The following is a 17663-nucleotide window of genomic DNA, read 5'->3' as shown; positions in this document are numbered from 1 at the left end:
TGAGCATTTTTTTTATTCCGATTGTATCATTCATAAAGACTTATTCGGTTCTATTCTAGTCAGAAAAAAAGAAACATTATATTAATATAATGAAATGTATTTCGAAAAAGTAATAAAAGACGACTATTCATGGATATAACAACCAGGCAGGAAGTAATGTACTGATTCTTAAACACCTCGTACTGACCCAGTTGTAAGAACAAGTTAATGGATGTGTATTGTAGTTGCCGTGCAAAGCTACTGCGCGACGGAACCATGAACCTCGGTCTCGAGTTCGCTCGTTTTTCACACTTGTCGCGTGCTCTTATTTCATCGAACCGAATGAAGATAGGCTCGATTCCATTAGACACTCTGTATCACTTTTCTGTAATCATTCCAGTCGGTCGATTGTTATACTTTGGTATTAAATCGTTTTACAAACTCGATTATTAAATATATCGATTGTACGATTATTATTACGTATCGATTATTATATTCATATATATAGACGAATATTGTGTTTCTCAAATTTTCTCATTTCTTTCCTAATTTCTAATTTATATTTGAATCTCATGTCTCGGGAAGAACTCAAAATATAAAACTCTTTGATAATCTCATTGAATAGGGAAAAGAACTTCACTATAGTTGCATCGTTTTCCTTAAGAGGTTATGTTGAATTTATTTTTCACCCATAGACATCAAATGATTTAATAATTGTTCTACCGCGTTAACGTGCAAGAGCATAGTTAAAATGTTCTATTAGACTTAATATTTGAACGATTTATCTATTTACATTTACATTTCTACAGTAAAAGAGTTTCATTCGACTCGATTGCAATTTGTTGCGTTGTAAAACACACTAAACAATTTGAGTAAAAATTTTTCGAGCGAGGAAATGCGGTTGTATAGCCGGGGATTAATTACAGTTGCTTCTAGATTACGTAGCGTAATACTTACCTTTGATAACGATCGAGTTACCATGAGGTATCGAATTCAAATTCTAGTAATGAATTTAATGAAGGAACACCGAAAAAGTAGCGGGACAAAAAGAAGAATACAATATCATTTTATTTTGTAAAATCCAATCGTAAAGTCCAATCAAACAGTTAATTAAATTTACCAGTGGGAAGAAAAACAGGTTTTCCCCAATCGGCAGAAAGGGGGTTAGCTATCTGTTGAATGTGTGACGCGTGATGTCCGATAAAAATTCATTGCGCATGCGCACTGTTTGCGCATTTCGCGTGGGCAATATATGTAGTAGTGTCGCGTTAACTGGCTACAAATTTGCTTTGTTAACTGACCGTTTCTTGAAACTTTTCTCTAGTTTTTGAAACTTTTTCGTGTGTCATTTATTTAAGCTTTGATTCAACATTTATTCATTGTAGCACAAAAGCAGGATCCTTTTTCACAATATGTAATCTACTAACTAATAATATTAAATATTGTATAACTCAAATTGCGTCAAATAAGAAAGACAGTAAAATGATTTGAAATTTGGCAAATTTACTAATAATACTTAACTTGCTTCAGTAGAAAACTCGTACATTACCACGAAGTATACTAAAGAATTTATCATTACTGGGAACTTATAATTCACGATTAGTGAAATTTTACTAATATTAGTTTGATCGTACACGGGGCCAATGATATGTAAGATAAACAAATGTTTTAAGTATTCATATTTCACTTACATTTGATGATTTTCTGGAAATGTACATTCCTCGATAACCGATCAGATAAGCTCCCATCTGTGGCCATTTAACGAAATTTTGATTAGTGTCCTAGTTAAATGATCCCGTGTCAATTAAATACAATTATCGAATTATCGCGTTTCATATTGAATCTTCTATTTACTTTTTCGCGTTATTATTCAAGAAATACTCTGATACCGATCGAACACATATTAGAATATATGGTAGTAAGATAAGTACGTGTAATAAAAGTATGCGTGCGTCGTTGTTTGTCATCGTGGATATGAAGTACGAAGCATAAATATGCCGGTTATAGCGCGAACATGTAAACATATACTTTGGGTAATGATACGGTGCTCGTTGCATTGACATTTTTGCGACAACGCGTTTCGTGTATCGACTTGGTTAAGTCGGATCGAACCATAGCTCTGTCTATATATAGTAATTTTCTTTTCTGTCCCATCGTTCAGATTGCACATATATCTGAACAGCCGATAACCCGTTTAACTGCACCCACATACCGACAGCGATTTACGTTCGAGTTGAACAACTTCTGAACTATACGTTGACCCGAAACTCGTAAAAGTTAGAAAGAGTATGTGAAATCGTGTGCAAGTTACTAGGGAAAATCTCGTTTAGATATCGATGGTAACTAAAGCGATTTCATCGGACAATATAAACATAGAGTGTTTAACACGAAGATGTTTGAAAATAGCTTATATCCAAGAAATTTTGCTTTCTTCGATCTAATGCTGTACTGTTTATGTTTAGTAATAGACAATTCTAACAACGTTAATTAAATTATTTTTAAGGCATACGTTGTTTCATGAACGATCATAAAAGAGTTTGAAAAGCATGTATCCGAATCGAAACGCAAGAAAATTTTGATATTCGCACACACATGATCAGGATCCAATTGAAATGGGGACAATGTAAGCATTCTGATCTTTTATCTGAGAGTGTGCATGCTACCTTAGAAGTATCATTGTGTCAGAGCCTTTTCGAAAATCATTACGGTGAAATACCATATAAATTCGGCTCATATAATGAATAGAATACAATAGCGCATAAAAGAATGTTTAAAATTGGTACAAAAATACGTGCAAAATGCATGTATAAAATATACTTTTAAAAATATATAATATATTTTAGTTATGTTTATAAAAATATTATATGGACGTAGTCAAAAATAGTGAAAACCGTATGACCGAGGGTATTTCTAATTTTTCATTTCACATTTCGTTTTACCATTCATACGTAGATATTTCAGCGCAATACATGTCTACTAATTCAATTGATCCTAGTTATCACCCAAACTAGACACACTGTATGTACAATGTACGCATAAAATCGCTAAAAGTGAACACTTCCCATTTTTTCTCCCACCGTTCAAATAGAACTCAGATGAATGGAATCCTATCGTATCTCGTTGCTTCCTGTAAAGAAAATTTGTATATAACCTATAAACTGATATAATATCTGTATATTTAGACAGAAGCATTGAGAAATAGTTTTTAAAGAACATTTCAGTGTAATTCTTATTTTTTGTTGACTTAAGCATTTCGAGATCTTTATGTGTATCGATAACTATCTAGAAATGGGGTTCGTATTGATACGATATTTTTCAATTAAAATTAGTTTGAGGATCCGCCCGACGAATTATGCTGTATTTGCTTTTACTTTCGTATTACGATAAGACGACGCACATGCCGGGAATAATGTACCGAAGTCCGTGAGATTCTTTCTAGACGTTTGCTGCTTGCCGAAGGCACACCATTGGAAACATCATACTCGATTGCGGAATTCTATTTGTTATTACGTGGTGTTTGTCGCATAATTGCGCAATGTTTTTGCAGTTTCGATTGTAAAGCGTATCTCTCGAGCCTTCGCTGGGAGCATCTACGTAGAACAAGGTCGCCTTGTGAATACGTGGCGTTAATTTTTAATAAACCGACAGGGACAATTTCAGAGTTCTCACTTTGTCTTTCTGTGATGAAAGAAGCTAAATCTTTGTTGCGGTATATAATGATTTTGCTTATTTTTACTTGGTGCATATACTGCATTTATAATTCATTTACACAATATGTAAAAAAATATTTAATAAGATATCAATGTAATATTTTTAAATTAATTATACGTATTATAGTCTGTACAAAAATAGCAATAGTCTTGTTCATTTCGTAATAATCAAAAGTTGAGAAACTAATGCTATGAATACGACGGTCAAAATAAGCTAAGCTACACTATGGAGACTCTTGAAGCGTTCTAAGGAAACAAAGCTAGTATGTATACACATTAAATAGACTTCGTACGTCAATTTTATATCAGCAAGTTCGAGAGGCAATCAGATTCGAAAAACGAGTAACGCTAATGATTCATAATTTCTTTTTTCTAAAACAATATTTTATTTATAAATGTGATTACAACATTCTAAATTTTCTTATTAAAATAATATAGAATATCTACAAAAATAATAGAGAAGGTGTTATCTCTAATTATTAAAAATAAAAATTGATTTTCATCTATATCTTTATCTTGCGCCTAAATATTATCAGTAAAATTACTATATATGATATTTATAAAATTACAGAAATAAAAATCATCGATCTTTGTTTATTAAAAATATGATTTCAGATTCATATATTTCTCTTAAAAATAAATTTCATCAAGTGGTATCGACAAGCATAGTTGGACAACTTTCATTCCGCCATTCTATACACAGTTTAACGCGATCTACAACACGAAACTTGGTATCCAGGCGCGTTAGCCCGTGAATCGTCGCAAAGAGAGATCTAAGTGGTTCGTTCTTCTCCTTTATAAGGATCTAGCAGTGTCCAGTATCGTCTGCAGCCTCTCTTTCTGTCCTGTTTCTATCCTTGTCGTGCCTCCTAAAGGCTCTGTTACTCTCGTTTCGTACCTGTTCCGCGGCTACTGCCTTATCTAGCTACGTTGCTCGTACACCGTATAGAATCCGCCACCTCGAAAACTGTATTTCATCGCTTGGTCTAAATAGAACGCGAAAACCGTAGATTTTATGTATTGCAAAAACCGAGGCGACGGGAACGAGACAATCGAGTACCTCTAGATACCGCTTTATCGCCAGTGACATCACATTGCAGCACTTTATTCGGTTATCGTGACAACAATAAAAACGGGAGCAACGATATCTCGTCGTGAAGCAAATTAACCGATCATTACCACCAGCATAGTGTGTATCTTAGGCGCCTTGGTTTTGTATAAATCTGACTTAACCTCTACGTTGCGATATTCGATTGCAATGGAATGTTACTGCGCGCGCATTCGCTGAAGGATTCGATTTTAATCGAATTGCGAGTGTAACAACAGGACTATATGTTCAGAAATGTACTAATTTTTATAAAGAATATTGGATTATTATATTTTCTTCTGTCATCATTGGAACCTATTGAAACAATATAAATATGCTATGTATTTGGAAATTACTCTTCAACTATTCCTTTTTCCAAATTTAAATGTTATTATAGCTACAGTGATTTTATTTCTCTTAATATGTTTATTTAGATATGAACCATAGGGCATTTCGCCTACTCTTCCAATTGATTTTGCGATACTAGCAATATGTGCGTGAAATACATGGTAATAGAGTTTAATTGTCTTCTACGAAAATCCAGCCGATTTCCGTTGCCGAAGGGCAACGTATTGCGGGGAAAATCCGTACAGGAAACTTCAACCATAAACAGCGTTTGCCTTTAGGTTTAGTTTCCTTTAAATCTCAGACGCAATTAAGATAACAGTACAAAGTAATTGTATCGATGCAGGCAGTAGAAGAAAATGTCTTCGAAGCACGTTTCGACCGTTTAGAAGAGAAGGAAATACAGCTGGATTAGCTGTAAATACTGTTGTCGGTCCCAAATGGTAGAATAAAAGGGGAAATTCCCAGACCATGGGGACTCAGCTGTTACACACCTGTATGTACTTGCCTGACCTGCCTTGATTGATTTCTGGTGGCCGCAAGGTTAAGTACACAAATACCTGTCAACCCTGATAATTTCTGTATGGATTGCCAGCCGTTTTTGGACACGCAAATATAAAGAATTCGGTAGCAGATGCTTACCTCTTTGTGTTTGGACCTTAGTGCAAACTTTAGGGCGACTAGGTGTTAGAAAAACTGTTTGAAAAATAAGCTATGAAAGGTTGGTCCTTCAACACCTAGACAAGTTGGCAGGTCAGTAAAGATGCATAAATCTTTTGTTCAAATTTCCTATTGTATATCTTCTTTTCGGTATAACTGAGTAACAGGGAGAAAGTATATTTCTTGGACGTAACTTGACGTTATTCTGTTAAATACAGAATTTAAAATATTATTGAAACAGTACATAGATGGCATTCGAATCGCTACTACTAACCATACTCCTGTGTCGCTAATCTCCTTATTTTAATTAATCTAGGTAATCATCTTTCTCATTTCCTTATTTTAAATCGTATCAATTTCTTGTGAACGTACGTTACTCAATTTGCAGACGGTGTATTTGTATAAATTAAATCGCTCATTGGAACCTTCCGTGTCCATCATCCTTTAAATATATGGTTATCTAAAATCATAGAATAATATTCTATATTTATTATTATAAGAAATTCATTGTATTTCTCCAAGTCACGTGAACGTATCAGAGAGAGAGAGAGAGAGAGAGAGAGAGAGAGAGAGAGAGAGAGAGAGAGAGAGAATGCAGCATAATTAACTATGAAACTAAGGGCATGATACTTGCAAAATTGAAATACGTGTGTGACTATACTTGACTTGCACCACTATAATTTTCAGCCCGCTATATGTGAACCACAGTATCGAACTTGATTGGCTACATTCTATGTCTACATGTACTTCCTCTTTTCCTCCGCTTTCTTTTTCCCCTGCGGCCACCTGCTTAACGTAGCACGGCCGGCGCTAATCTCAATTAGTCTTTATTGCCGGTTTGGCGACGCCGGACGACGACGATGGGTTTCATGCACGGACGCGGCTTAATGCGCTCGCTGCGACCTCACACGAGCATTCCAGATACGCGACAGGATCGTAGCGAAAAAGAGAAAGATGGAAGAACATCTCGTCGACTCTAGAGAGTAGGACCTGCCTGAATGCCGCCCGGGGCGCTGGTGAGGGTTGTTGATCGAGAATTTATCGGGACTAAGCAAACGGGAGAAATGGATAATTAAGGCGAAACGAGCGATCGACGCGGAAAAGGTCGGAACTCGGCGTGAGGTCGAAACATGTACGGAGATCGCGACGTCGGTAGGTTAGGCTTTTTTTTCCCTTGTCCGAGGTTATTGAAACGTTAGCTACGCGTGTCCGTCGTTCTTGCTGCTCTCCGGAAGTCGGGTACGCGTTCGACGGGTCGTTAATACGCCAATGGATGTTTGTATTTGGTGCGTGCACGAAACTGTCGGCATTATGTGTCATTACGGACAGCATCGTTAATTTACAAATCGATTTACGAGCTCTCGTGCACAACCTTGATAACAACTCGCGGTATAGCCTGTCTAGTTCGTCTCGACGACTGTTATTGCATTCGAGACACAAAAAATCCCGACATTCCAGCGAAGAAAAGGAAACGAAGGTCACCTTGAAATCTACCGGCGTGTTTACCGAGAAACCGTGTTTGGTACTCGGTGTCCTACCGAACGACTTCCGCGAGAACAGTTCCTTTGTGTTATTTCAATCGATTCTCGTGGTAGAATTTATTTTATGATTTCTCTACATATAATAAATATAAAAATTATTAGTAACCTAAATAACTTTTATAGAATCATAGAAACGTATGATTACGCGCGGAGAGGTTAGAATGCATAACAGACGCATGGCTTCCTTTTTTTCGAATTTCACAAAACGAGGTAATACATAGATGCGTTCTTAAAGATTATTTCAATTAATTCTCGCAAACAGAATTTATCTCATAGTTCCTTTAAATATAATTGCAGCCAATTTGAATAACTAGATTTATAAAAATATATGATTCTACGCGAAGAGATTAGGGTACGTGACAGATGTACCGACCCCTCTCCAACTTCTTTCGAACTTCATAAGACGAGGGAATAACTGAATGCATGGTTAAAGATTCCCTAAGGTCTCGCGTAAATGGATCTTATTCACGTGCGGCGTAATCTCCTCTTCTCTTTTTCTATCCTTTTCTCTCCTCATTGGTCGGACCCTCTCGAAGTGGCTGCACACTCACCGCGATTCTCGCTACACGTTTCGCGGCTAATTGGCCGCAGCCACGAGGACAACGTGGCCGTTGTGCAGTAAAGAAATTTAGCGAACCGATGTACGCTTTTAAAGTAGGTAAATCGCGAGTATCGCGTCCGACTGCCTCCGGCGTTGCGCTGACTTTTAGCGGACGTGTGCATCCGACGATTCGCTATCGTTTGGGTAGGGGCTCTGCTATTCGTCGACCCGCGGTTAGACCAAGGCCTACCACCTTCGTAAAGCGAGTAGTTTGCCCTTGTACGGGGAAGAGAGGCGTGGTAGTAGAAAAACTGTGACGAGTGACGATACATTGTATCGTCGAGATGGACGCGCGCTCTCGCGTGTCAAGAGTCTCGAGTAATAGTCCCTTCACCGTCAAACTTTTTATTTCATACGACAACACCCGTTCCTCGTTCACGCGAAACATGATTTCGATACGGATCTCGTGCATGTCTCACATTTATCTCAATTGCTTATTAGTAGACCGCAGATTTTTATACAAATTCACATTGTAAACAATATACGTAATTAAGAAAATATGTACAACCTACGTAGAAAATCGTTTTATCTACTAAATATTGTAGAAAGCACTATACTTTGGATACTTCGTATATTTTTTCATATTACGCACGTCCTGTGCATTTTTGTATTTTCAAATTTTCTATAAATACATAAAAATCCGCAGTCTCTATTTATTATCAGACCCTAGTCGAGACTCGAAGCTCGAAACTCAATACCTTGTCCTGCCGCCATCTTGCATCTCGAGGTTTGCATAACAACCAATTATCAACGCATGCATCACATCTGAATCGAATTTTAATCGAGAAATCAAGCGTCACGTAGGCTCCACAATTTTAGCTGCGGATCACCTCATTTTTCATTGACGTTGATTGACGCAAATCAGCTGCGATCGCGCGAGCTTAGGAATTTATATACATACGTAGTGATTTATGGTCCACCCATGTCGCGCTACGTGTGAATTGATATATACACTGAAACGTGTAACATCGATGGCTAACCAAAAATCTCCCTTCGGATAGTGTGAAATACCGACAAGTAATCGTTTTTTTTTTTCTATTGAAAAAACAAACAGTTTGGTTAGTGCAATGTTTTTTTTATGCTGTATTTATCGAGACTTCAAGGTCGACAATGTTTTCGTGGCTGACATTGGGTGCCATTCCATGACCTGTGATATTCCTGTACTTCATGTGATATTGTCAATTCATTTTGAATTCATTTAAATATTGGCAATTCATTTTTGCATATTTTTCAAATAATAATTGTTATTAAATGTGGCCTATCGTCCATATGCATTACAATCTCTTTATACAATTTGATTATTAAATGATAACCTATATCCTATAATCATTCTGAATAGTTTATTGAAATACGTCTGTATATAACATCTTATAGGCAAAGCCTGTTCGCGACAGGACGTGAGGTACGTGGTAATCCAATTTTCAATTTGTTACGTCAAAGATTATTTACGGGACGGCCGTTCCTCTTCAGTCCAGCGCGCCCTCGGCATCTAATCTCCTAACCACAGTGACGTTCTCGATGGCGTGCACGCATCAGCGCATCAACGACGACTACGATGTAAATTCTATTAGGTTCGTTTCGATCCTATTGTCAGTCGAATTCAAATCCAATAATAGAGCGCAGTCGAATAAACAGGGCACGGCTTGTCCTTGATATATCGACCTCCTTACGAAAGCTCGAACGTATTTTTAATTCTCGAAATCACTTGACCAGCGAATACGTGTTTTCTCATATTACACCATCGAGACACGATGGCGTGTGTCTCTTTTCTCGATGTTTCCCCCGCTATTCCTCTCTTTTTATCTATCCATCTCTTTCTGTCTAGTTGAGTTGGAATAAAGGTCGCGTGAAATGCATGGGCGGTCACTTGATTCGTCTAGCGACGCGTCTGGGATATTTTTTGCCCCACGATATTCTCGGTACCGTATTTCATTTTTACCGATGTGACGTACACTACACATTCTAGAATGATTTCGCGTTGAACGCACTCCTCGCACGTCTCTCTCTTCCATTTCGCTCAACGGTCACTTTAACTCGATGGCTGTCACGGCTTTTATTTTTGTTCTCGCCATTGATGTAAATCACACGTCTCTTCCAGTTTTAAAATTAATATTGAATTTTAACCCATTCGTACTTTTCGCCGTTTCTGTTCCATCGCAAATTTTTTATTTTGCTAGATTGGCACGTGTATAAATATTTGGATACTTCATACCATTGGAATATTATATCCTTGAATTATGTAATACGTCATTTAGAATCTATCTTACTTTGTTTTGACTTTGTAAAAGCGGTTCCATATCAATCGAATTGATTTTATCAAGAAGTCAATGAAATTTTAAATATTTGTAATTACTACACTTTTGCATTTCTACATTCGGTATTCAGAAGTCTGGCCAGACTAATTAAAATATTTGCTACATTATTTCACAAGCCTTAATTAATTTTCCACTTCATATTTTACTTTCGTTTTATTGTAATTAAATTCTAACTTAAATATTAAAAATAATTAAAAGCAAAATTACCTGTTATAATTCTAAATTTAATACAATAGAATTTTATTGAATTTAGTTAGTAATTTTACAAAATTTACAATTTTGTAATGAAATAATTAAAAAATAATAATTAATAATAGAAAAATATTGCATCGAGGCACGGAGCAATTAACGCGGGAGATAGGAAACTGAATGCATGGTTTCTACTTTCAACGGATTCGTTTGTCTTTCCCCGTAGTGCGTATCAGAGCTCATGTGGTAGCTAGTGTTAATCACGCTATTCCACATCGCGCGGTTAATCGCATGACAAATATATAGACATCTACATATATTCGCTTGGCTCGAGTCGAAGAATTTATATAGGGAGGAATGCGCGATACTCAGCACACCTCAAAGGATCATACGTCGAGTCACGTGTGTTTTGCCGGGACGTGCCTCTCGATTTATGAATAGGTTTCTCTTTGCATTCGGTACCGGCACGTGAACGCTTTGAAGAAGTGTGAAAATAAAAGGGACGCCTCCTCCGGATGAAGACTCGTGATTCCGTGCAACTGTTGCTGCTGAGAAAATAGTTCGCTTTTCGTATAATCCAAAATAACTTGCCCGAGTCAAAGTTACAGTTTAAATCAGAATAGCGGAACCGAATTTGTACACTTACGAATTGTAACGTTTCTAATAAATTTGGCACTAAAATCTCAACTAAGTGGGATGTGATTGTTTGACGTTTTGCGATAAACATATATTATTTATTTAAATTGGAGATACTATGAGTTAGGTATTTTGAAGGATTCTTCTTCAAAGAAACTCTGAAATTTTTTGGTATCAACTTTTGCACATGTATTTACTAATGTTCGAGGAATATTCATCATTTTTCTCGTCTGAATACAATAAAAATTATATGAGTTACATATCATGTAGAATTAAAAAAAAAAATAATTGATATGATTTCAACGATTCTGCTTATATAGGTTATCTAATTAAGAAAAAAAAAAAAAAAAAAAAAGAAGAACCTGGTATAGCGTAAGTATACCGATTCATTGAGTTGTCATTGCAACGCACGAATCGCCAAGCGAATTGTTTGCTATAGAAAGTGAGGTTGTTTGCAAGAGAGCGGCGATATGATAAATACAAGTGTCGCGCGATGTTTTGACTTGCCCGAATACTTCGGAAACACGATATCTCGCGCTTGTTTATTTTAAGAAATCCGTCTCCGCGATCCGTGCACGCGTCTCCTAAGCTTGAAAACTGGATGGCAATCGAACGCTCGTTGCACCCCGAATCAGCTGGTAATATCGAAGCTTTTGCTAGATTCGCATGTAGATGTCTCGGTTGCGCGTTGCAGTCGGTAATTTTCGCTTTTTCATTCTCACAAAACCGATTTCTCTAAGAGCTAAGATAGTCAGTCGTTACTGATTCTCCTCTTCCTCTCTCTTTTTCCCTCTCGTGCAAGAAAGGCTGCATTGCCGAGGAGAGGACCGTGTATATTTAGACGGGCTGCAGACACAAAACGACTTACCACCACCTCCGCGAATGGTTTCTTCGTTCAACCGCTTGCTTTTGCGAGCAGTCTTCGTCGCGCGCGCAAGTTGTTCGCGTTTTTTCCGCGTTTTATTTCCCACCGCTTCGGCAATCGCGTTCAACGAGCCGTACCGCGTCAAATCGCGCTGCGACGAATCCCTCGCGTGTTTCGTTCTTCCCCTTCAATCCTCCTTCCTTCCTCCTTCAGTTTACCGACGATCTCACAAGAAGTTCACATTGGAAATACGTCGGTAAAAAAAGAACCAACAATTTTCGATGCCTAGTCGGTAATTTTTTATCGAACGAATTACTCTACGTCTATAGGAGTAGTAAACGCTGCAAGTTAAAAATTAAGATTAATGGATTGAAAAGGAATGCATTGCCAACGAGATTAATGTATTTCTGGTTCGAGGTTTTCGAGTCCAGTTTGAAAATGTAGCAAAGTAAAGAGACCTATTTTCTTTTCTTTTTTTTTCTTGTACGTGTATGTTAAACAGTTGATCGTAGATTGTTACGCGTGGTAGATAATCTAGAGTAAATAGAATTACGCAAGTGTTGCGTTGATGAAAGTGAGATTCGAGAAGCGGGCCTCTAACCGCTCATTAAGACGCGAGCATAATGCTATCTGATTGATGATTGAATCATATCGACCGGACAGGGCACGGCAGGATACACAAAATAGCTTGCCCGCTCCTATTACCTATCGAACGCTACTTAGGTGTGGTTTTGCACCCAACGCATTCCATCATGCCGGTATCAGTTTTGGCATTAACGCTTTCAATAATAATCAACGTCAGTCTTGCGTGAGTTAGTTTCCACTCGTGGTTGCTAATATGTTATACGAAAAGCAATCAGCATTACGGTAAATTAACCAGGAATTTAAATCGTTCGCGCTACTATCGTTGAAATAATTCCTGGAATTATTTAAACATGTACTCTGGTAATTGCTACCAGAATTGGAACCCCCCTGAACAATGTGCAACAATATGTAACACTGACATTTCTTATTCTCGAGCCACATCATTTGGTAGAGAGATAATATTGCAATTTGCGAGCGAGCCAGTTTATTCACTGGCAACTCGTTGTTGTGACATATGATGACACACGATGACGATGCAGTATCTCGTGGTCCATCGGCAATCGCGTCATTCATCTTCGCTAATAGTTGGCGAATAGTACCAATTTTAATTCGCACGCGACCCGTTAAAGTGACCGTTAAACACCCGTGTTATTATCCTTTTGACCGACAGAGGCGCTGACTTGCGAAATTATTCGACCAAGCATCTTGGTCGACAAAGTTAATGATAATTCTTATGTTTTTTGTCGCGTGTATATTTTTTAGCATCGAATTTATGCAATCTCACGGAGCATGCGTGAACATCTATATTTTTTGTCTTTCGCTTACCGGTCAGCGAGCAAAAGGTGTAGAAATGTTTGCGCGAAGAAAGGTAGCAAAGCAAAAAGAGAAGAATTGGATAAGGGAGGCAATTTGTTTAGACTTCATGAATCTGCAATTATTTATTTGTCATTTATTCGTCGATCTTAGTCTCTTACACTGTTTGCGTACAAAGTCACCAAATGTATCTAAATTCCTTGTTACCTACGTTCGACATGTATCCATATTGAGTGTATAATGTATATATAGTGTATGTATAGATATAAAGTTGCATTAACGTGTAAGATACGCTCTCATTGACTTCAGATTCTCGCATAGTGATCCGTCCCTTTCTCCGTGTTCTTTTATCTCGGATCAGAACCATGAAATTTCCCTCGCTGGAATCATATATTGAATTAATTTTCTATACGTGAAATTTTTCAAGTATTAAGTAGAAAAATATATATATATATTTTCAAGATGTGTGAGTAAAATGAATTGCAGACGTCTTTTCTTCCTAGTGAAAATCTGTCGCGTCGGTCGATGAAAACGATTGCGAAGAGACACGACGGATAAAACAATGCGCATGCGTGATACATCGAGCCGCACGCATGCGCAGTCATACGCGCCACATAGGGGTTACATTTTATGTGCGTATGGACCGTATAAAATTTTTGTCAACGCATGTAATATAATATGTATATTCATTTCGTTTGGTGAGTGAAATTGAGTGTAGGAAGCTCACTCTTGGAGTGAAATCGATCGTGTCTTCAAATAAGGAAATCAGAGTAATGTAAGTACATACTCAGTTTTTTTGTTCATTTCATGTCACAGAGAACAAGGTTATATCTATCGAAGCTTTGATTATTGAATAATTAGTCAGGGGTCAGACAGAGCACGCCCATGCACTACAGCATGCGTATAGCTGAGATGACAAGTAAATAGACATGTAAAGTAACAGATGAATCTAATTATGAGTCGAGACGACAATGACGCCGACGGTTAACTGTTTGACATTGTATGCAGATACATGCGAAAGTATCGTACGCGGTCGTGTAAGGAAAGAATGTGTTAATTTCGTGTAAATGCCGGGATAAAATTCGCTCTTAGTGCGCGAGAGCGACGTCTGTCGGCAATGCGGTCGGTGAAATTGTGGACAGCGTCTTTGTCATCGTGTTTTATATTCAACGACAACGAGACCAGGCATGAACTGATATTCACGGATGATCGTGTCGAGGCACATTGTAACCAAATGAAACAATGTAAATCGTAGGTTTTAATCCCGTGTGAGTTATTGATGATCATTTATTATGTAGGCGACCGTCTCGTATTTAGTATTACTGTACCACGGAAAAATTACCAGCGTCACTAGGTGTAATCTACCTTTCGTACTGTGTGATTTCGATCGATAAAAAGGAACGTATAATACGTATCGTGGTTCTGATATCATTAGACTATGGAAGATGTGTACACTCCTGTTCATATGTATTAGAGCAGCTGCTGGTTTGATATGAAAGGTGATGATCAGTTTAAATTGTCAAGGAAATGATTAATCGATTAGAATTTTGTATTAATGAAAGTTTATGATCCAATATGTACATAAAAATTTTTATTCAAATCAATTATGAGAGGTTTGATGGATATAGTGTGTATAGAGAATATATTCAAGTTTGGTGAATGAGTAATTCCGGTGCAAACATTGGTCAACAATTATCAGACTGCCTCAAGGCCTTCGCCTTTCTCTGCGTGATCGTCGGACGCGTCTGGATGTGGTGAATGAGCGAGAAATCGTGAAACGCGCTGTATTAACAGCAGATGGGTGTGAAAAATAGGTCTTGTTTACTTAAGTAGTTTAACATGCGACCAGCGTCTGAGGTTGCAGCTTCCCCTTTTTCTTCCTCTTTCTGTCTCTGTTACTGAATCATTCAGGGACAGGTTTCTTTGACAAAAATCAGTTTGAAAATTCCTCCTTGAGTATTCAACCATGAAAATTATAATTATTAAATTTATTATAATTTATAAATTACAAGGAAACTCTTAAATTTTAGTTTACATCTGTGTGAACATAATCTAAGGTGCCGTTTGCTTCTAGATACTCCTTATATTATATTGTATAAGTCACAAACTATGTATGCAGACAGGTCCTTAATTTTTTCACCATAGAATGGATTGGATGCATGGTTTGACTGGTAAAAGCATAGCATAAAATATGAAACGCGTATCTCAAATTTGGGCTCTATTGGCGCTAAACAGTAATCCAATCTAATACACCATGATTTCGTTTTATTATTTGGCGTACATTCTATATGTGACAACCAAAGCATTGTTGACACAATAGAACATGACTAGTGATAAATTACGATTTAAGTCGTAAGGAATCGAATTTCTCAATCGCTTTTGGAGTTGAACCGGTCATAGTCAATTTCGGTGCTAGGGAATTCTAGGGAAAACGCGCTAAGGGTGGCATATGGTTAGGTGGTGCTAAAAGTCCAACGGAAAAGCAATGGACGTAATGTTTATTGTATCGTAAGTGACACTTTGTCCTCCCACCTGCAAAGGATTCTGTCAAGTTTCTGGAAGGCTCGCGCTTCTGGCGTTACGAACACACGCACAAAGAGTCGCTAGCGTGCGGTTTGTTTATATTGGTAACTAGACCGTTACATTAGCCTGTCTACGTATTGGACAGTTTTTTTGGTCCGTCGTTTGCTGTTGAAACGGTCGTCCGCTGCGACGGTATTTTATTGTAGAAACATGATGCCGTTAAGCGGTTTACTTTTTTTCTTTTCCTTCCAATTTTTTAAACCAGTACGAATTTGTAGAACCTGCGCAGACTTTTTACGAAACCGGCTCGTAAATAAATAGATGGTACGTGCAGCAATCTATGGTTGCATAATTTCGCGTGATTCGAATTATTCCCGAAGCGTGGAAATTTCAGCGTGACAGGGTGCGCTATAGGGGATTTCGCCTAGTGGAATACAAAGTGGTACCATTACATTTCTACCTACATACTACTTTGTTCCTTCCCAGCTGTATTACCATAATCATCGACGCATGGATACATTGCTACACAAATACTTGGATTTTGTTTGTTTAAAGTGGTATCTTCATGAAAGTCACGTCATTCCTTTCCGAATACCCCATACCAGAAGCGAAATCGTCCCGTGTATCGTTCCTTTTCTTTTATACTCGTTTACACGCGGTTCGAACGTAACGTTTTTATCCTTTCCGTCGAGAGCAGTTTACCGATCGTACGATCGGGATTCTGAAAAAAAGGCTTCACCGGCTTTCCGTTTCTCTGCTTGGTGTTCGTCGTGTTTCTGTAACAAGTCACGGGAGAAAAAAAAAAACAAAGTATACATCGCCATCGACGTGACTTCCAAATGGAGGGGGAGAGTAGGGGAAGTATCGAAAGCAAGACGAGAAGTCTCGATGCGATTGGATCGTGTGAACCAGCCACTCTCGATTGCCTCTTTCATTCTTCCTTCCCCTTCGCCCCTTTTGGTCCGATGTGTCTCGCCTTTTTTTCATCCTCCTTTTATCCTTTTTGTCCCCTGCTTACATTGCAACGCTCGCTGCATTTCGTCGCACTTACACCTTCTCGACTCTGTGAACGTTGCCGGTGAATTCAGCGATTTCTAAACGGCCATTCTTTATTTTACTCCATCTTCTGTATACCTGTGTTAGCTTAAACATTGTTCCCACTATAATGAAACCATGATATTATCCCAACTATTGATTTTTTATTTCGCTTCAAGTATTAGATTAATTTGTAATTAATTTGATTTCCTTAATATGTACATTACATGTATAGTTGCCAGAATAGTGTACCACTTTTCTTTCAAATTCTCTGACTTTATCACCCTTTACACAAGTTTCAGTCTGTGATATTTTGCTGTCAGAAAGACCACATTACACTGGATGACTTGATATAACACATTTGAATTATACCAATAAGATAAATGAAACAATATCGCCAGTATTAATAAACCACTACTTAATAAAATTATACAATAGGTGTTGCGAATTTTTATATATATATATATATATAATTTGAATCATGACGCATGCGTGTGAGAGAGATATAACTCATTGCTTTATATATGTATATATATATATTTAAAGTCAGTTTAAGTTAGTTACACATATATATATATATATATAATTTGAATCATTACGCATGCGTGTAAGAGAGATATAACTCATTGCTTAATATATATATATATTTTTAAAGTCAGTTTAAGTTAGTTACATATATATATATATATAATTTGAATCATTACGCATGCGTGTAAGAGAGATATAACTCATTGCTTAATATATATATATATTTTTAAAGTCAGTTTAAGTTAGTTACA

General features: G+C 37.4%; 1 protein-coding gene across 10 annotated transcripts in view; it reads left to right on the top strand.

The window, feature by feature from the left end:
• Sog (chordin short gastrulation) overlaps positions 1-17663 on the top strand; it is a 101266-nt gene that overhangs the window by 23039 nt on the left and 60564 nt on the right. The window contains exon 1 of one of the 10 annotated variants that reach the window (XM_072022264.1): positions 13958-14101. The exons of the other annotated variants lie outside the window; for them this stretch is intronic. The gene's annotated coding sequence lies outside the window, so the exon portion shown is untranslated. Of the gene's footprint in view, positions 1-13957; positions 14102-17663 lie in introns of those variants that run through there. 10 annotated transcript variants of the gene reach the window in all.

This window comes from Bombus fervidus, chromosome 2, assembly GCF_041682495.2.
Source record: "Bombus fervidus isolate BK054 chromosome 2, iyBomFerv1, whole genome shotgun sequence".
NCBI classification, from domain to species: Eukaryota; Metazoa; Arthropoda; class Insecta; order Hymenoptera; family Apidae; genus Bombus; species Bombus fervidus.
The sequence above is the reverse complement of the archived record's forward strand: the minus strand, read 5'-3'. Positions and strand labels throughout refer to the sequence as shown.